The 19,873-nt window shown below is 39.8% G+C and overlaps 1 long non-coding RNA gene across 3 annotated transcripts in view; it reads left to right on the plus strand.

Annotated features, from left to right (window-relative positions):
• The first annotated feature begins 1,825 nt into the window (after positions 1 to 1,825).
• The window catches only part of LOC137861298 (uncharacterized), a 77,716-nt gene continuing 59,668 nt past the window's right edge, over positions 1,826 to 19,873 (plus strand). The window contains exons 1-4 of one of the 3 annotated variants that reach the window (XR_011099531.1): positions 1,826 to 2,203; positions 3,895 to 3,965; positions 7,254 to 7,396; positions 14,738 to 14,845. This is a non-coding gene — a long non-coding RNA (uncharacterized lncRNA). The remainder of the gene's footprint in view (positions 2,204 to 3,894; positions 3,966 to 7,253; positions 7,397 to 14,737; positions 14,846 to 19,873) is intronic. The other 2 variants (XR_011099532.1, XR_011099533.1) reach the window with 2 other exon arrangements.

Consider the following 19,873-nt stretch of genomic DNA (forward strand, 5'->3'; position numbering starts at 1 on the left):
TTCTGAAGATTCACTGCATAAAATACTGCTGATGTATTTGTGGTAGTTTCCTGGCAAACTACTTGGGAATTCGGAAGTTGTGCACTTCTTCAAAGTCTTCAGGTCATGTACAGCTATATGATGGCTTTCCATCTATCAAAACAAGCCACAGAATGTGGCAGGGCAGGGGTTTCTCTCAGTTCCCACAGGAGTGTGCAAATGTAGATTTCTTTCCAGGGTTCCTGCCAAAAACCTCCTCAGGGGAAAAAAAAAATCCATGCTGTCTCAACCTGCTACCTTTCATTACTTTTTTTCTCTCTGTTTTCTCCCTTTCTAAAGAAGTAGAAATATTTTTCTGTTAAATCACTGACAGCTCAGGTAATTTCAAAATATTGGCCTATGCGTAGGGTCTTCTTTTCCAGACACAGAATTTAGTATGACTTATTGCATTTCTGATCCACCATTTTCAGAAATTGTTATTTTGAATTTCTTATTTAAACTGGTTGCAAATTTGATTTTCCCAGAATCCAAATGCTACCTTTGTGAGTTCATACATGTTTGTATATGGCTCTGTATATAAATATGATTTTTTTTTTTTTTGTAGGGAATTCTCATAAATATGTATACAGTGGGGGGAAAAAAAAAAAAAGCTTTATATCAAGTTCCTAAATCTGTCAAAGCAGATTCATGCTTGAATCAAAGTGCACTTTGCTCTGCATGTACCGCTCTCTTTGCTGAAGCCCTCCTAAATGTGAATTTTCGAAGTTTCTTTATGCATTTTTCCAGCAAAGTTTCCTGTAGGGAAAGTAGTTTCTGTAATGAAAACACTTCCCTGCAAGAGGAGGTTACAGTCTGTCCTGTTAAATATTGATCTAAAATTTCAAGCTGCTGCAGCTTTCATCTTTTCAGCTCCCCTCAGAACTCCCGGGAGGTGTGTAGTTTATCTGCACAAAGCTAGACAGAGATACTGCTTGTTACCTTCTTGAGATGCTAGGAAAGGAAAATGAATTTGCCAGCAGAGGGGAGTTAGGTGCCTTTTATCAAACACTTTCAGCAGCTGTCTTTCCTACTGAAGAGTTTTCCTCAGCCTGGTTAAATGCCAATGTGCTGCTGTTACCCTTGCAGACCAGCTCCACAAATCACCTGTTTATTGGCTAGGTGGAAGAAAAGAACATAATTTTTTTTTACTTTAATCTGGTGCTTGACTGAATCTGGTCTATTGGTAGTATTTTAACGCAGAAGTGAAATTTTTGGAATCATACTCTGCAATAGTCTGGGGAGCGATCTCCTCTTGGTGTCTTCTGAATCTGGCTTGATTTCATCAACATTTGACAGGAAGGTCGAAGTCTCTAAGTTTCTATGAATTCTTGGAAAATATGTGACCAGGTGGAGGAAAGAGATTGTTTCATCTGTAGGGAAAGTTAGAGCATGTTCTAAAGGCACTGGAATTGAATTGATCAGAGATGAGATTGAAAAAAAAAAAAAAAAAAAAGAAACATAGATAGCAAGTTTCTTAAATTCCAGAGCTACTTGTTTTTTTCTTGTTCTCCATCAATGGACATTTATCCATAAAGGCAGTGCAATTTCCAGATTTGTGCCCATACTGTCAGATTGCTGATCTGCTCTGCAGAGTGTGGGCAGGTAAGTTCCAAAAGAACAAACTTTTTGGCATGAGACTCTGCTTCCTTGGTGTCAAGAGAAGAGGCAGTTTCAAATGAATCTTTGTGGAAACACCAGCAGGGTATTTGCATTAAGAAATGATACATGCTATCCACCTGGTGGCCGCTAACAAGGTAGGTAAATGAGCAGGGCCCCTTCACAACTGTGAACAGACCTTTGAAAAGGCTCACCTGCACCTCGGTTAAAAGCCCCGAGCTTATTCCAACATGCAGTGTCTGTCGGGAAGCTCAAACTGGGAATAAAATTCCTCTGTGACCTTACTGCCCACTGAAATTGCCAGATGAGTGAAGAAATGTCAATTGAAACGAAGAGTGGCTAAAGGGAAAGCCTGTATTAATTCAAGTTCTACAGACTCTTACAACAAGTAGGGAAAAGAATTTTAACCCCGGTGTTCTGATGAAATTCCAGACTCTGTAATTACATTAGCTCTGAAGTCCACCTGCAGTTTTAATATAAAAAGCTGTTCTGCTTCGAGCTGTAGCCTGCCATGCAGTTACGCTGCTCAGTGTCAAACAGGTGCTGGAGTTCATCAGACAGGTAAAAGGTAAAATCGTGTATATAGCTTATGCAATGTTTTGGTGCATTTTTCAAAGCCCCTTCAAGATTCTTCAGCAAAAAATAGTCAGCAGAAATGAGGCACTATTTGAGGGGTGACTTTTCGTCATTGTGGTTAATGAGTTAATTTTTGGGGGATGCTAAATCCTTATGGTTACTTGTGTGTTTTGGTAAAGCTTAGAATATAAATACACTGTACATCTGAAAAGGATATCAGACCAGTGTCCAGGAACTTAGGTCAACTCTTCTTAGAAAAGATCATCATCAATAATTCAATCACATAGTAAGTGAACTAGAATCTCAGTTCTAATCATGTAGGAGTGATTTTTTATTTCTGTTTGCTAGACTGATCAGATGCGCATGAGATCTGAAAGATTGTGTTCCCACTGTACCGTTACCTTGAATAAAAGGGTTTTAATCATCTGTATTGAGAAAAGGCAGCAAAAAACAGGTAATCTGCAGCTGGGTGATGTCAAGTGTGTGCCATCCCTCTGTAGTGTACACAGCGGGTATTTTTGTAAATGCAGACATTACCCAGTATCTCTCTGTAGGTCGTGATGTAAGAGGGCTGCTCTGCGTGGTGAGCTGCTGACACTCTTCAGGTTTTTATGAGGAATTTTTTTTCACAGAGCCAGTTTATGATTTATGGCGCAGAAGATTTAAGAGATTTGGATTGCTTTCTTTTTAAATAAGTCTTCACTGTTCTGTGGATGATGATTTACGAGTTGAACACTACCCTTAATGCAGCAGTGTACAGGGCTTCCGACATCTGTAGCCTGATTTTTGGCTGTAGTACTGGATGGGTAATGTTACAGACTGCAGTAACTTCTTGCATCTAACTCAGGAATTGTGCTATTGCCCTCGTCTGATAGTGGTTTGCTGTGTTGGTTCTTCTCCATTAATGCAATCACAGATGGTCAGGATGATAATTTGAGTTCCCTGCTTATGATCACCTTTAAAAGTATTTGTATTTTTAGTCACGAGGCTACCAAGTGAGATTAGATTCTGCTGCCATAATGCCAGTGTGTTTACTTGGTGAGAGATGGCCCTTTCACCAAAATTAGACAGTCAAAGTGCTTTGGTCAGTCACAGGAAGAAGTCTTGGCTGCTGTTCTTCACCAGAACCTCAGCTGCTTCCCTAATGCCAGTCTGCACCTACAAACTGCGCAGTACAGGACCATCCATCTCTGAGGTGGTTGTATTTAACTTGCATCCCACCTCGCTGAGCCTCACGCCACCAGGATCAGCTCATTAAGCTCTGTTCTGACTGTTTGTAGCCCCAACCATTCATTCGTAGCTTAGGCCATGGAAACGCTGAGAACTTCTTTCATAAACCCCAAGCTACAACTGAATGTAGAACTGTTTGAAGCGACTGGAAGACAACTGCTGAATTTAATCAGAACTTGAATGTAGGTTATACATTCATGTAACTTTCACTCTTTCCTTAGATTCAGTGTCTGTTCCTTCTAGAAGAAACCATTGTGTGCATTGTGGTGAGGGACAGTAACTGATTTGAGTAGCACTACAGACACCCCAAGATGCTACTCAGCGGGAAATGACAGGTTCAGCCTGCATGCTGCTACTGAATGCTCAAATAACCTGAGAGAGGGAACATTTCCCAGTTTGCCTTGGGCAGTGAGAATCTTTGTGTTTAATGAAACTTAGAAATTTTCTCTGCAGGCTTCATGAGGGCTACAAGGACTGCTTAGGAGCTGCAGTGACATGCCCTTGCTGTTCATTCCTGCCTTGAGGTAAACGGTGACAGAACACTCCTCAAGTCGTGAGGAATCACCCCCCTTTGGTCAGACAGTCTGGGCAGTGTGCTCCTGCTCGGTACCTCTGCTGACTGTTTGTACACTGGGCTGCAAACTGAGGTACCTTTATTAAAAACATGTCATAGCACAGGAAGGCTGCAGTAAGAAGTTCTCCAAATGAGAGAAGTATATTGCTAATGTCAAATTAAATTCACGTCAGCAACCACTCTGAGCTGTGACTCTTCTCCTTCCTTCCATTCTTTTTTTTTTTTTTTCATGGTGACATCTAATTAAGATACAAATCAGCAGTGTCCAGGTGAGAAACTTCCCTGAGAGCCATCTGTCTTTCTGCATACAATGTCCCAGGTAGCCATCTCAGCGCACACGACGAATTCCGTAGGCGTTTGCTCCACAGTACTGTAAGATCTTGCTGCCAATGGAAGTGTGCCATGTTGGAGGCCAGGCTGCTCACCTGGGAGCCTGCTGCTATAGGTTTATTTCATTTCTGAATGGTGTAATCAGTCAGGCTCTTACATTCTGTCGTACACAGGGCTGGTTATTGGCACCACAAATCCCTGCTCTATTTGTCTTCTTTTAAAAGGTAATTCATCCACAGGGCAGCAGCATATTAATTATTATTTTCAGGTTGCTTCTTGCATCCATCGCTTTGAGATTTGGAAACTTCTATAAATTTTACATATGGCTTCCCAAAAATATGAAAGTATCAACGAGATGATCATAATCCATAAATGCTTGTACTCATGTCATCTTAAAGAAGTGAGAAGAGGAAATGCCTAGGACTCAGACTTAGCCAAGTGGAATGACCCTGTACATGTATTTCTGTCTGAGCTATTTTATTCTTTAGCTTGGGGAGCTAACCAGCTGACAGGTGATGCTGTAAGGTTCCAAGTGACCTAGTTCAAAATGCAGGGAGTTGGACAACCAGTGGGATCTCTCTTGTGGAAAATCTCACTTTGAGTCTATTCATTTCATGACCGATCTAGAGAGCCTTCTACTGTAGTAATTCTAATATAGCCTAACTTCTCTTTCCCTCCCTCTCTCCACCTCTGCCCCTCATTCTCTCTCTCTCTCAATGTGAATGAGTGATTTTCTGAAGACTAGTGTATCTAACTGTTTTTGTCAGAAGAATCTCGTGTATCAAGGGGAAAAATGCCAAACTATTTTCATTATGTCAAGATTTGTTGTGGCTGTTTGGCTCCATACACCAGGAATATCACGTTTCCTATTCTCAGACTGAAGGAGCAGGGAAAGTGTGTCTTTTTCTCCAGGAGAGGGTGTCCCATCACTGCTGGCCAGAAAGATCTTACGCTCAGGGCTTAAGCATTCTGGGTTCTGCTTTTCCTAATGTTATGTTGCAGCAGAAAACAGCTTGGAGAAATGCAAAGACAGCAAATCTTAGTGAAAGGATGTATTTGAAAAGGTAGATAAAATATTGTATGTATAGCTGTTTCACTTAACTTTCATGACTATCCAAACTTACAGAGCCTGTTAATGAACATAGGATCTGTTTATGTAACAGTCTGGTGTATTTCATTAATTCCTTCCTGAAATCTAACACCTGATTTGTGGGCCGTATTTCTATCCTTGCCTGATTTTGTTTTCACAAGCAAGATGTGCTCTGAATGGCAACTGCTATGTTATATAGGCACACACAGTAAAGTACCTTTATTTAATTTAACCTTCCTCTACAACATGAAAGCAAGGTGCCTTTCTGCTCGTCTTTTTAAACAGTGGCTCATTATTCAAATGCATGGCAGTTTTAATGACAATTTGCATAAGGTTGTAGAGTCAGCCTAGCTGATGGCTGTGAAACAAATGTTTGCAAAATTTATTTGGGGCTTCAATTTCTTTGTTATAGTTTGTTGTTATTGCTCTTCCCAAATCCTGGCAGCTGAAGAATGAGAAAAAGCAGAGAGAATCGATAGCAAGAAAATGAACTTCTAATATAAAATGACAGCTTGACAGCGAACATATCTGGCATGAATTGCAAATGCAGCAAAGAGTGGGAGCCATAATCTGATTTCTTCTGGTTCTATATCATTCTTTTATAGAATGTCTTTTTTTAATACTAACACCATTTGTGTCATAGGAGCCTTAATATAATCAATATTATATTGCAAAAACATTCTTGGGATAGTCACAAGTGTTTTATGCCTCCTTATTGGCATTTACAATTATTTTTTATGATAGTAAACGTTAATTTTAGAGGAATCCACACTAGTTCTAAATCAAGGAAGTCTTCTGTGCTGAATTGAGTAATTTAAAAAGAACAGATAATCTCAAAACTTCTGTTCTTTGGTGCTGAGGTGTCATGGAAATAACTGAAGTTGGTATTATTGGATTGAATCTAAACTCTAGCCCTGACTTGGCTCATGAATTGTAGCTACAATCAAATCCAGACCCAGATCTTCAAATCTTTTGATTTAAAGGGATAGCTGATGGCATGATATGTATCATGTACAATTTCTACATTATTGTACTTGGCAATTGTTTCAGTTGCTTCTCCAAATGTTATATGTAGTTTTGGGATTTTTTTCTCCAGTTAATTCTAGCTCTGTTTCCTAGAGCTGATCTTTGCCCTCCCTGTCTCCTGAAATAGCCAACACACCTTGCATCATGTGTGAGCTTGAGTATAGCTCCTCATGGACTTTTCTTTTGTGCTTTTTTTTTTTTTTTCCCAGTCTTTGCTGTGCAACAGTCCCAAAGGACCCCATGCAGAATATTTTTTGAGATTCCTGCAAAACAGCTATTAATTCTTTCAGATCTTTCCCAAAAGTGCAGGGCATTCATTTAAACCAAATGAACTTTATTAAATTAGAGAGATGTTTAGTTTAGAAACAATAAAAAGGTAATTGTCTTACCTGAAAAACTAAAATTAGATGCATTTTTGTAGCATGAGCCTGTAATATATCTGAAGTTTAACGTTTAATAGAATGCATGGCTGAGAGACTCACTGTCTGTGGTATCAAACTCATCCCTATGCTTGTGTGTGTCCGTTGGAAAAGATGGCATCAAGGAAACAAATATTTTGCTCTGCTCACTGAAATTTTCTGGTGGGTCTTTGCAGCAGTTTTCTGAGAATGTCTTTGACTTCAAAATTGCTGTGACTCTGATCTTCATTCACAGCTGAACACAAACCCATTGATTATAATGCTGTATAATGTAGATCTCAAGAAAACTTGCCATTCTCCCTGCTCTTGTTTGACTCTTGATATGGATCACAGTTCCTGTACTTGTACTGACCCATTTTCATTTCTTTGATAGGTGGAACTAAAGATCATCAGCCGACTCATATGGAGAACTGTGATGCTGTCTCTTCCAGAGGCTCATTAGCACTCACTCAGCAAGGTTCCCCAGCTTTGCCTGTACTCTTTCGAAGCAGCAACCAGATTGCATTTAGGTGTGCAGTAAGTGTCTGTCAGCAACATGTCAGTCTTTAACAATTGTGATTCATCCATATAAAAAAAAAGAAAGAGTAAGAAATTCCTTTTCTGCTTTATGTCACCCACACTTTATGGCACTAACAGCACTTGTTCCACATGAGGACTGTACATAGGCTCTTCTACTTGCTTATACAGCCTGAAATGAGATGGTGTTAGTGTGCTTGCTTGCTTCCAAAATTATGCTGGTTATTGTGCCAAGTTAAGACATGAATGTCAAGCCATTCCACAAGCCTAGAAAGAATAATAAAAATATTTATGAATGTTACAGTTTTAACTGTTACATTTTTTAAGACCTCCACAGCTTGGACTGATTTATGTCTGTTCAGCTCTTTTTTGGAAAAAAAAAAAAAAAAACATACAAAAGAAATTACGGAAGCCAGAAGCTATGCATTCAAAGAACTATCTAAAAATAAGAGGTAAAGCTATAAACTTTATTATCCCACTGAGCGAAGAAGAAGGTTTTTCTTGTCTGGCTACAGGAGTATGTGCAGTTTTGCTGAAATGTAGTTCTCATTTTGCCTCATACAGTCTCTGTGGTGGTGACTGCTATTTTTACTTTAGATGTGGGATTTTTAATTTCCTTATTTATGTTTTTATTCTCATCGTAAGAGATGTATTATAACCGTTCACTGCATTCTACACGTTTAATTCCAAACTCTCACATGCAACAGCCTTTGTTTGAGCGGTGGCAGCTGGAAATTCAGCACAAACGACATGCAGTCCTGAGTCTGAAAAGGAAGTTGAGTCACAAAAATACAAATTTCACAACAGAATAAATGAAAAAAACATTCTTATAGACCAGCTGGTGGTGTATTATATCCACATTGTTACCATGCTCCATCACAGTCTGTCTGCTTGGTACTTTAAAAAATAATTTTGTCTTTATGTTTTCAATTGGTGTGGCAAGGATTTGATGTTACAGCAGAGGTGTCCAGTTGTGAAAGAGTGTCTGATCATGGTCATACAGTGTAGACGTGTAGTACTGCCCTTCAGAAATGAAAGAAGCGTGTGACTTGCACCCTTTTAGTAGTGTAACAGCATGATCACACTATGAGATGTATTCTAGAAGTCAGGTAGAAGAGCAAAGAAATAAAGTGAGAAGCTTGTTCTTCCCTTCAAACAGTCCATGTTTTTGCTGATTTTTCTGAAGTTCACATCTTGGAAATATTTTTTTCCTATTCCACTAAAAGTCTCTACCAGTAGTGTGAGAAAAACTGATGAAAGCTTTGTTTCTTTTCAGAAGTGTACTCTGTCAAACACTCTGTTTTATTTGCCATGCTGATAGTCATGTAAGCGGTGGCCCGTATGAGGAGAGATGTGAATTTTAATGTTAGTGTTCTTGGATGAGGAATGTAGAAAGCAAAAGATTTTGACTGGCCAAGATATTTTAGCTCTTTCAAGAAGTCTAACTTCCAGGGAATACCAGCCATCTTCTGAAGAACAACAAAAAATAAGTTTGTTAGATGCCACTGAAAATTAAAGTTGTCAGATGCACTGAACAGTACGTGCACCACTTAAGATTTAAATAAAGGATCTCAGTTGAGTAGTTCTAGCCTAATGTGAGTTAAATAACATAAATATATATTTTTAAATGCTGCATTGAGAACTTGTAGGTGATCAAATGATTCTGATCATCCACTGAAAAGTTAGCTAAAAAAATATCCACGCTTTTTTTTTTGTTGTTGTTATTGTTGTTCCTTCTTCCCAAGGCAATATGAGTTGCCTCAAACAAGTTATTTGCTAAACAGAGCCTACGATCTGGATAGATTTATGTTGCTGATGTGCCTGCTTAGCTATGCAGAGTGACAGCAGAATGATAGCTTGCGAATTATCTCCTGAGACCACTTTGAAGCTCTTTCCGTCACTGCCTGATTTCAGTCATTGGTCAGGGAAGATGATAGGAAACAGGGGCTTAAAACACCAGCCTCTCGTTAAATCTGTTGAAGTTTTATTTCTAGCATTGTTTTGTATTTGCTATGTGTCCCAGGAAGCACCCAGGTCTCTTGAAGAGAGATGCAAGCAATGCTTAACACACCCTGAATAATTGTTGACTTTTCAGAAGGACTGGTCAGACTCCACATTGGGAGCACTTCCATGTCCAAGGTGGGCATGCGTAAATAAACAGGTGTACCTTAAAAAAATGCTGTGGAAATGACATACTTGATATGCTGAGGGACTACAGTAGTAAATCCTATATAAAATGTGTGTGTATAACTAGGAAAGAGCACAGGGTGATATATTGAATTGCTGCTTTAAGGTATTTCCAAAAGCTAACTACATTTCATGTTCTCATTAGTCAAATCTTCCAAGGCGTCCTTTCATCTCTGTTATTCTATCTGTCACATGAAGCAATAGAAATCTGAGACTGGTTTTCAAACATAATTCCAGAAAACTGTCTCCCCTTTAGCCTCTGCCATGAAATATAGCACAAAAGAGCATTTTTAATGAGACATCATTTATAGAATATCAGCAAAAAAATGAAATACCATAGACTTTGTGGAGTGGGCTTGCAGGCGTCTGTTAGCGTTATAAAGGGGAGTGACAGGATCCCAAGTTGGCGAGAGCTTTAGGAGAAAAGTGCCAGATCCTTCTCTTGTAAACTCCTCTTCCCAAAGCAAAACAAAGACTTCAGGCTAATAACACACAAACAAATTCTGTTACAACATAGGCTGGGATACTTAACTTTTTAAATAAACAAAATTCATAGTGTCCAACACAGAATATAAATAAAGGACTTATAGGATTTTTATATATTTTTTTGAACAGTCCCACCCACCATGTGGTGTTGCAAGTAAATTCTTGCTGCTATGTTTAGTTTAACTCATTTCAATGGTTTCGTGAAGTGCAAAAGCTCCTCTAGCAGTCCCCTGGGTCCCTCAGAAAGGTGGTAGGTTTTTTGTTTGTTTTTGATGTACACACGCTCCCCCCCCCCCCAAATTTCTTTCAGCATGCAGGTGTTTGCTGCCTATTTGAACATAACCTTTCCAGCTGTGCGCTGTGCCTCTGACTGCTGGATACAGAAGGACAGCCTCAGCTACGTGGCTGTGGTGCTGTGTGTGTGGTGCAGCGGAGCTGGCAGAGTGCTGGTGGAGAAGCGCCTCCCACCCCACAGGCCTTGTCCTGCTTTGGCCTGGCAGCATGGTAGGGCTCAGCTGCACTGGAGGGATGGGTCTGAGTAACTCCACTCCTTTCTTCTTTAGAAGCCAGTTCGTAGCTATAGTTATGCCCGTCACTGTCGTTGCAAAACTTCTATTCCTGGTTATTGCATAGGTTAATCAGAACATAACTGAGCTTTTCACAGTAAAAGTTAACGGTAACTGATGCAATTTGTAATATTTTTAGTATTTCTATATCTACTATTCATTAACCAGCTTCAGGTTTGTTTTCTTAAACCCTCATGCACACTGAACAGAGGTATTTGCTGGTACACAGGGGGTTATTATTATTATTATTATTTTTTCTTTGCTGTGTGGTTATGGTTAACTTAAAATCTAGACACCTCATAGAATCATAGAAGGGCTTGGGTTGGAAGGGACCTTAAAGACCAGCCAGTTCCAACCCCCTGCCATAGGCAGGGGTGCCACCCACTAGATGAGGTTTGCCAGGGCCCCATCCAGCCTAGCCTTGAACACCTCCAGGGATGGGGCATCTACAGCTACTCTGGGCAAAAGCTCAAGGAGCCAACATCTCTTTTGTTCAGATGTTGAAGTGCATTAGACAAATCCATGCTTCCAGAACATTCAGTCCAGAACAGTACCCCCCAGAAATGTAAACGACACCCTTAGCCCCCTTCTCCCCCTTCCTTAGGAACCACTGGTAATCTCCTCTGGAAAGGCAACAAGATCAAAACCAGATGAATGCTCTGGAGAGAGGAAAGGCGCTCAGCCCCTCAAAACTGAATCTGAAGCGTCATTATGGGCCATTGGAACTGCTGATTATCAGTGAAAGCTGAGCCTTGTACCAACTTGCCAAGGGTACTTTTAACCCATTAACACATCATCATAGTTCTGCAGTAATCTGAAAGGGAGAAAATAAACCACAAAAAATAGTTTTCCTTGACTGTAACTCGATCTGGTAAATGACAATATGTTCTGAATACTGTTTGTGTAGCGCTCATTATGATTGTGGCCTTAGATAATTAGTTAATTAACAAGGCTATGGTAAAGTTAGTGTCACTGCTTTCATCATGAACTGCAAGTACTTCAGAGGTCAAGAATGAATGGCAGAGTCAATGAGGTCTCTTTGAACTCATTTGCCCCTTACTGCTTCGGTGATCTTTAAATCTGCATTCCATTACCTCCAAAACATTTCCTCAACATGACTGCTTCTCAGTTAAGACTCCTATTTCTGGGTTCAAATAACCTCTGTTGCCCTCTCTTCCTCTCTCATTGGCCTCCATTGGGTTTCACTTCAATGCATTTCAAGCTCTCCAAGATGTGGTAGCTATTTGTGGAAGCAAAATCATGCTATTTCTTCTTCTGTGATAATGGCTGGCTCCTTGAGCATTTTCTGGCAGGTCTTTGAGTCTGTCAGAAGTCTTGATTTTGCTCATTCAGTTTTCCTTGTATTTGTTCATTTCTTTTTGCTATTCTTTATATGGATTAACCACTGTAATTTCTTTCTTTCTTTCTTTCCTTTTTTTTTTTTTTTTCCTCCATTCTCTTTGAAAGAGAACCTCTGCACGATGTTGTGGTCAGTGTTTGGAATTTGATCTGCAATGTCCATTTACCATACTCTTGTCTTAACCTGATGATAAGTGACTGTGTAGTGTTAACATTCCCTCTAGATCTCTCTCTCTCTCTCTTTTTTTTTTTTTTTCTCCTTCCCCTGACCGTGTGGTATTTTCTATGTTTGTTGCTTGTTTGACAAATAAGATATCTTTTGGTCTTCTTTTCTAAATTTGTTAATCGGAACTAAATGAATTCTCAGACTCTCTCTTGTGTTGTCCTTCGGTCATTCTTAGGCTAAGACTGTGTTGTGCTTCCCATGTCTCAGTCCTCCTTCTGCCTGTTGTTACCCCATGGGTGCAGGTACTGTGTTCTTCTCCTTGGATTTCCATTTGCCATCAGTCCCATTTGTGCCATATCGCCTGACTGTTCTTTTCTTGCATTTCTGCTACATCTCTAGTTGCCCCTTACAAGATCTTTCTTTCTCCAACGACCATCTCTATGCTGAGGACTGTTGGATTGGACCATTTCATTCATTGACTCCTTTGGTCCGAGTTAAAGCTTCATCTGGTCTATTAGATCTTGTGGATGCCTTGTCCATCAAATCAGCTCCAAGAGCTCTTCTCCCCACCTGCCTTAAAGCTAATTTGCCTTACCTTTTCTTGCCTTGTATGGCTGCTAACAGAGCAAGTCCCGTGCACATATCTGAAGTTGTCTGCGTTTGTTTTTCCATTGTTTCTATGGCTTTGCACATTTGTTGCAAGCACTGTTTCTGCCTGTTAGTTCCATTAGTTAGGGTGCTTGTGTGTGAACCTTGAGAGGGGTCCCTGGGGAGTGAACTGTATTTGTACTGGATTTTGTACAAATTTTTAATATGTTTTTCTCATGTCTTTCGTACTCAGCGAGACATATCCCATTGTATTACAGTCTCTGGGACTACATAATATGAGCTCAGGGAGTGTTTCTTTATGACACTTCTGCTAAGAAAACAACGATCCTCCAATTTTCCAGGGCCTTTCATTCTCAAAAGATCAGTTGCTGGATTTTGACTTATCCAACTTCCTTTTTAGCCCTTTAATACTGATGTTATTGGTAGAAAATAGAGTTCTTTTTCATCTTACTTAAACTAATTTTACACCTGTGTATCCCCACTGGCATTGCCTTAATTTACTGTGATGTGAATGAAATCAGAATCAGGACCTCTGAATGTAGAAAACATACTTGAACTTACAGGTATGATTAGCTGTGAAATGTTTCGTGGTAATTTCGAGTGCAGGCTGGTATACAATGACACACTGTTTGATGCTTTGGGAGAACCAGGGCTGCAGAGCACCCAGGAGACTGGCAGGAGAGCTCTGCAAAAATGAGAAGGGTGACAGAACAGAGAGCAAGAAGAAGAGAGAGAGAGAACGTGAGAACAGATAGAAGGATGTGTAAATGGCCTGATGAATGATGAGAGAATGTGCAGCTGAATTAAAGAATGTGTCAGCTGATAGATGGGGGATTGGGCAAGCAAGCAGCAGAACCAATTAAATTTAGATTATTATAATAAACAGTTCCACAGTGCTGTAAGGAGGAAAGAGAGAGGGAGGATACCAGGATTAAAGTGGTCAAAAGACAAAGGCATTCACAACTAGGCTGGTAAATGTTACAATGAGCTGACCTTTGCAGGAGAATGTTATACAGCAGCTAAGGAAAGGAGAAAGACAGGAATGGCTTTTATGAGAAGGCTTGAAGGAAGCTTATAGGAGAAACCAACGTGACAGGACAGACAAATCTACTGAAACTTTAAATCATTCTCTAGAGAAGCTGGCTTTTCTTCTGGGACTGACCGAGGTGTTTTTTCAGGCCATATATTTTCTCTGTCCTGTACATGTTAACACTCATATGAATGTCTGTGCAAGTTCCTCCCAGCTCGTAGTTGGGACCTGAGTTATGACTGTACCTGTCCTACATAGGTGCTGAATCTCCAGAGCTTCTTTGAGGTGCATATGTATTCATGTCCCCTGAAGTATCTTTGGAGGTTTAATCAACAGTTTAGGGAATTTAAGCTCTGAACTCTGCCACTGGGATCAGTTACCTTAAATTAGACAGTGTAAGCTCCTCAGGTCGTGACATGCGGCATCCTCAGAGCAGGGGGCTGCAAGTGATCTCTTCCATACAGCTTTAGGGAGATTGCTCAGATTCTGCACAGGGCACCAGGACCACTTTTTTCTTTCTTTCTTCCCATTCCTTACCTACATGGTTCTTTCTAGAAAGCCTTAGCTCAAGAGAAATGCTTGTAAAGAATTGTCTATGTCTTCTTTATAAGTGTTGGCTAGGAGAATACTAAGACTGTCATTTCATACATTATGTGTTCTTAGCTGGAACTTCCTAGTAAAAGCTATCTGTGTTAAAACTAACTGCTATTTTTGACTGGTCAATTTTTATTCTGCATCTGTTACCCAGCCCATTTTGCCATGGTGCTGTACAAATATTCTTGCTGGGATGAGAAATGAGGTGGTGAAGGACAGGAAGAAGCAGCTGTTGTGCAGGACTGCTTTTTGGGAGGGCAGTGCTGCCTTAGAGTGCATGTAAAACTATAGCCAGAGATTCTCCTTGCTTACACTGTTTTTTCTTATTGATGTTATTATAACAGGGACCACCACTAGGGAAGAGAAGAGGGCTGGACTCTTGTCTTGGACTGCCATCATGCAGCCTCTCCTGTGTGACAGTATAAAACAGCAAGGACAAGGGCTGGATGCTGGTGAGTTGACTGCTGTATGGCTTCATTATCTTTTGCTATGAGATGGGTGCAGGATATAATTCATTCTTACTATTTGATCCCAAAAGAATGAATGTTACTGTATTAAATCAAAGTGAAAGAAATTCACTGTAACACGAGGCATCCACAATACATTAAGATTTGCAATCAATGTACATTTATTTCTCTTTATAATTTATGAGCATTGTATTTTGCCAGAGTAAATGATCTTTCTGAAGCCATGCTATATGATTGTTCAAACCAATCAATATCATTAAAAACATAAACATGTGACAATGAATTCATAGAGGCCTATTTCCTGCAGGTATTGTCCTAGTACACAGTGAAGCTGTAAAGGTCCACATTTCTAAAGCAGACTTTAAGGGTGAATATAAAAGGAGCAATAAATTCAAACCCTACTATGAAAATTCTCTTCTAAAATTATGGGTTTTGAAATATACTACTAAAAATTCTGCTTATCCCTGTTCTGCGAACTTATTATCTGTACGGTAAGAACTTTGTGAAACTAGACTAGTACTACTTTTGTGCACCAGTACACACATCCACATACTCAGTCCTAGGGGAGTGACTATGCTATTAAATGTATCTATTAAAGACTCAGTGAAGTTTTCTGAGCTTGTTTTTCCACAAGGTGAGATGATATTTCGGTCTACTGCAATTTTACTGGATTGATTGTCTTCCAAAGGATCTATGTCAAAAAAAAAAAAAAGGCACAAATGGAACTATTTCATTAAAGTTTTCTCACTGTCTGGATGTATAGTTGTTTTTGATCATTTCATCTAGGAAGTTGAAGGTGGCAATCAACAAATGTATGGTCTTGGTTCTGAACAAGAATGGTAAACAAATGGTTCTGCAGGTTGGTGTGTGAGTTGAATTATGGAAGTGTAGTAGAGATCAGACATTAGATACTTTAGTGAAGGTGGTTTGTTTTGATACAGATCTTAATACTAGGTTCAATTCTAAGTAGAAAGTGTAGACCTTTATTTCAAAAACTCTCAGACTCCTTTCCAGCTTAAAAGAAAAAACTAACAAACTAAAAACCCTGACATTGTGACACTTCCTGTGACTTCTGAAAAATGTCTGTAAAACAGCCGAAGTGAATTAGAAAAAATCAATGCCAACTGGTTGTCCTCACTGATCTGATGGGGAAAAAAAAAAAGACTTCAGAGGTGCTCTGATTAATAAACTGTACATCTTCACTAATCATGCAAACCTCTCTCGTTATGAAAGATTAAATATCCTGGCAAAGTTAATAATGGTCTCAGGACCTCACACAGTTTTTTCCAATCTGTAGACTGAGAAGGATGTGTAAGGGTTACACTGACAAAATTATAAGTCAATATGGTACTGAACTTTAGAGTTAAATGATTGGGAAAAGCAGCATAAATTCTTCAAGCCTTTATATCTGTTCTTTTTCTCAAAGAGAGAAGCCAGTGCTGTCTGTTGAACCTGGTTTAAGATTTCATGCAAAATCAAATGGCAGAGATGGATGGATGTTTTATTGTTTATTCCTGTTATTTATTTTTCAAATATTTCACTGTTATGCTTTGATTGGGGCTGGCCTTTTATGCTTAGCAGTATGAGTTACTGAGAACTCTAGAATGGCCTGATGAGACTTTCATCCCTTTTCTGATCACTTAACACTGGGTAAACTGCCCCTCAATCCAGAGTTACAAGTTTTGATAGTGAGATGTCTTGTGAAATGCTTCAGAGAAGACCACTGTATAATTATCTGAGAAACGCTTTCCATATCCTAAGTACAAGAAATGCTCTGATGCTACTATTTCAGGGCAAAACTCTGCAGAGCTGAGTAATTGTGCAGGTCAGAGGATAACCCAAGGAACCAGTACCTCAAGGCTGATCACACTGCATATTCTAACTTTCACACTGTATCTGTACTGTGCACTACAAGACAAAGCAAGAAGCCAATACTAAAAGCTACAGTCAGAATAGTCACTAAGGGGGAAATGGGAAGGGCTCGATGCTAATTAGACATTGCTTAGAGTGCTGTTCAGCTGGGAACAGCAAACTCAGAAGGCATCCTTGTTTTCAGAGGCTATGGTAGGCTCATCAGTAATCTTTACATCCACCATCTCCAGCCTTGCTCTCCAGGACATTACATTCAGGACTGTGCTGTCCTGGCCCTGTACACTACAGGACTCTATTCTCTGTTCTTTCTCTCTTCTACCCTTGCCCCCTGCAGCTGTAAGAACGCAGCCTTGCGCCCTTGGGGCAAATACAATTTTCCTGTATTTGCTAAGAAACCTTGAGTCAGTTCTGAAAGCGGGGTAATTAGTCAGAGCACAGCACCATGTTGACACAGACAGACTGCTGCTGGGAGCGAAAATGAAATCTTTGCATTGCACTACTGATACATGAGCCCTCTTAGAAGTAGGAAGCATGTCCCTGAGGTGGAGTAGCATTGTACTATGCCATTATTCCCTACCAGGCACTGCGCTTGAGCTTTGGGTTAGCACAATTCCAGACAGAAAACAGTTAAAGTCAATTATCATGAAAACAGCCTTATTCTCTTCTGGATGTGTTTCTCTTCTGGACTCTGTGCAATTCTATGGTCATCTTTGTTATGTTTGATTTTGCCAATAAGGCTTCCTTTAAGCTGACATTAAAGACTAGCTGTACCGCTCCCCACCAAGATAGATGTAAAACCAGCTCATTTGCTAGGCCTGTGTTTCATCTACACACCTGCAAAGCAGGGCAGTAGTCAGTAGCTAAAAAAAAAAATTATGATGGATAGCAGCAATTATAAACCAATAATATACGGGAAACAGAAAAGATTGCAAAGAATTTCCTGCCATATGCATTTAGGAGGCATCTGGACTACATCTGGGAAAGCACACACTCGGGGAACTGCAGCTTGCTGGAGGTGCATGTCTGTGCTATCAAGAATAATGATAAAATAGTGCAATTCATGTTTACTTCTTTCTGCATTAAGGGGAGGGAAGGGATACTCAATATGAAACATTTCTCCAAACAGATGGAGTACAATACAACATTAATTGACTGAGAAGTAGGGGAGATCACCTTGTGAGCTGTTTGCTCGCTTTATTGCTTAATCATATTCAAGATGATCGATAACTTTGCTTACAGAGTATGGTGCTGGGATTGCTATTAGCATAAGTGGTGACATGTAAATATGACCAACCTTAACATTTATGTTTTGGCTTATTGGCCATAGGGACGAGCTGATGTGTAGGAATGCATTTTGCTAATGAGTCATTAAAAACGGGAGGAATGGAACCCATCTGAAAGGTGTGCCTGCTGATACACCAAAGCAGAGTAATTTCTAAAATAGATTTGGTTGTCTGCTGGGAAAATTGCGGAAGGAAGGAAAATCTGATTTCTTACAGAGCATTTGCTAATGTGTGGAAAGTTGTGTATGTTTTTCCCCCACATCCCAGTGAAACACAAGCTGTTCCTTACTGTTACTGAGCTGGTTTTCTTAAGGGCTACTGAAAGGTTTGGGTCAACTGGTCTGTTTAGTTTATATGCCCATTCACATAAAGACTGAAACAACTAATAGTTGTCTGTGTAGCTATTATTTAAGAGAAAAAAAAAAAAAGGGAAAAAAAATGCTGAGGACGCTAATCCTACTGAAGTGATTGCAGACTACTAGCTGCTTTCCACTAATGGACAATGGTGTTTTATCCTGACCTACTTGTACCGTCTGTCAAAGAGGAAGCTTGAAATTCACTTGAAGCTAAACAGCCAATAAGATTTTCAAAAACTTCTGTGCATCTGACTTCTGGTTGCCTTGAGGGTCATGATAACATACTTCTCTTAGCAACTTTAAATTTCTAACCTTCAGCTAATAAACTTGACTCCAAGCTTGTAGGAGGGGGACAATCATGACTTGACTTGTAGCTTTTATAAATACCCCAGGCTGTTTCTTTGTTCCATCAAAAGCTTATCTCTTCTGGAGGTTACTGTAAAATACATTACTGTTTGATCTTCCAAGGCTTGCTATTACCCTCATATTTCCTTTTGTGTGTATAACTGCGTGACTGATACATGCAAAAAAAGAAAATGCTTGTTTGAAAGCAGATTTATTTTATTGGAGATGAGCAATAGTATGTACCTGATGGATGTGTGCTACTTGATGGATTATTGCAGAGCTTCAGCCATTGAAACTGCCCCCACTTTAGACCTTGTGGGGGTCTAAAATCCATGTACGAGACTGAGGGCAAAATTCTGTGTGCTGCAGTTAATCCATAACTGTCAAGAAACAGCAGTAACCACGTAGCGGAGGTCAACTGCTGGATCCTTTAATAACTGAGGTGTTACATCAACACTAATTAAATCCAGTCCTTTCTACTCTGCGAGTGTCCAGCCTGAAAGGATCTTAGAATAATTATGGACCCAAGAATCATTGTGGATCTGAAATTGGAAGATGTTTTCTACTATAAGTACAATTTTTTTGACTATATATCTCAGGAAAAAAAATAATCTTTTACATCTGAAATCTTTCTTTCAGGGTTTAGAAGACTTAGTTACCAGCTTTTTCCTTGACAAACTAGTCCCTAAACACAACTGTTTTTTAGTCAAGGTGTCAGGCTTGATACTGCTTTTCAACTGTAGCCTGCCTGTTGCCTGGATTGGTAGACCTGCTTTAATACAAACCTGTATACTTTGGGGGAAAAGGTAGTATGTTTAAAAGCTCTTTCCCCCCCCTGTTTTTCTGTCTGATGATCCCATTTGGTGGAGTACAGGATTTTGTAGCCTGTTCCTTTTTAGTGCTTGACTGCACGTGAATTTAGGCCAGTGGAGCAGGGCCGTGTTCACCTCTCCTGCCTCCACAAAGCGGTAGCTGGGCAAAATTTTTCTTTTCTCACTCTTCTGTTGGGGAGAAAGAGCTTGAAAGCCTGATCAAGTAGCAGAGGTGTTAGAGGTACTTGCAGATTTACTTGATGAGCATGGGCTAGTTCTTCTAGGTCTGCTCCCTACTGACTAGACACTGTCCTTTTCTGGAGACTAATCCTGCAGTTGGTGACT

The sequence above is a fragment of the Anas acuta genome, chromosome 9, assembly GCF_963932015.1.
Source record: "Anas acuta chromosome 9, bAnaAcu1.1, whole genome shotgun sequence".
Lineage (NCBI taxonomy): Eukaryota > Metazoa > Chordata > Aves > Anseriformes > Anatidae > Anas > Anas acuta.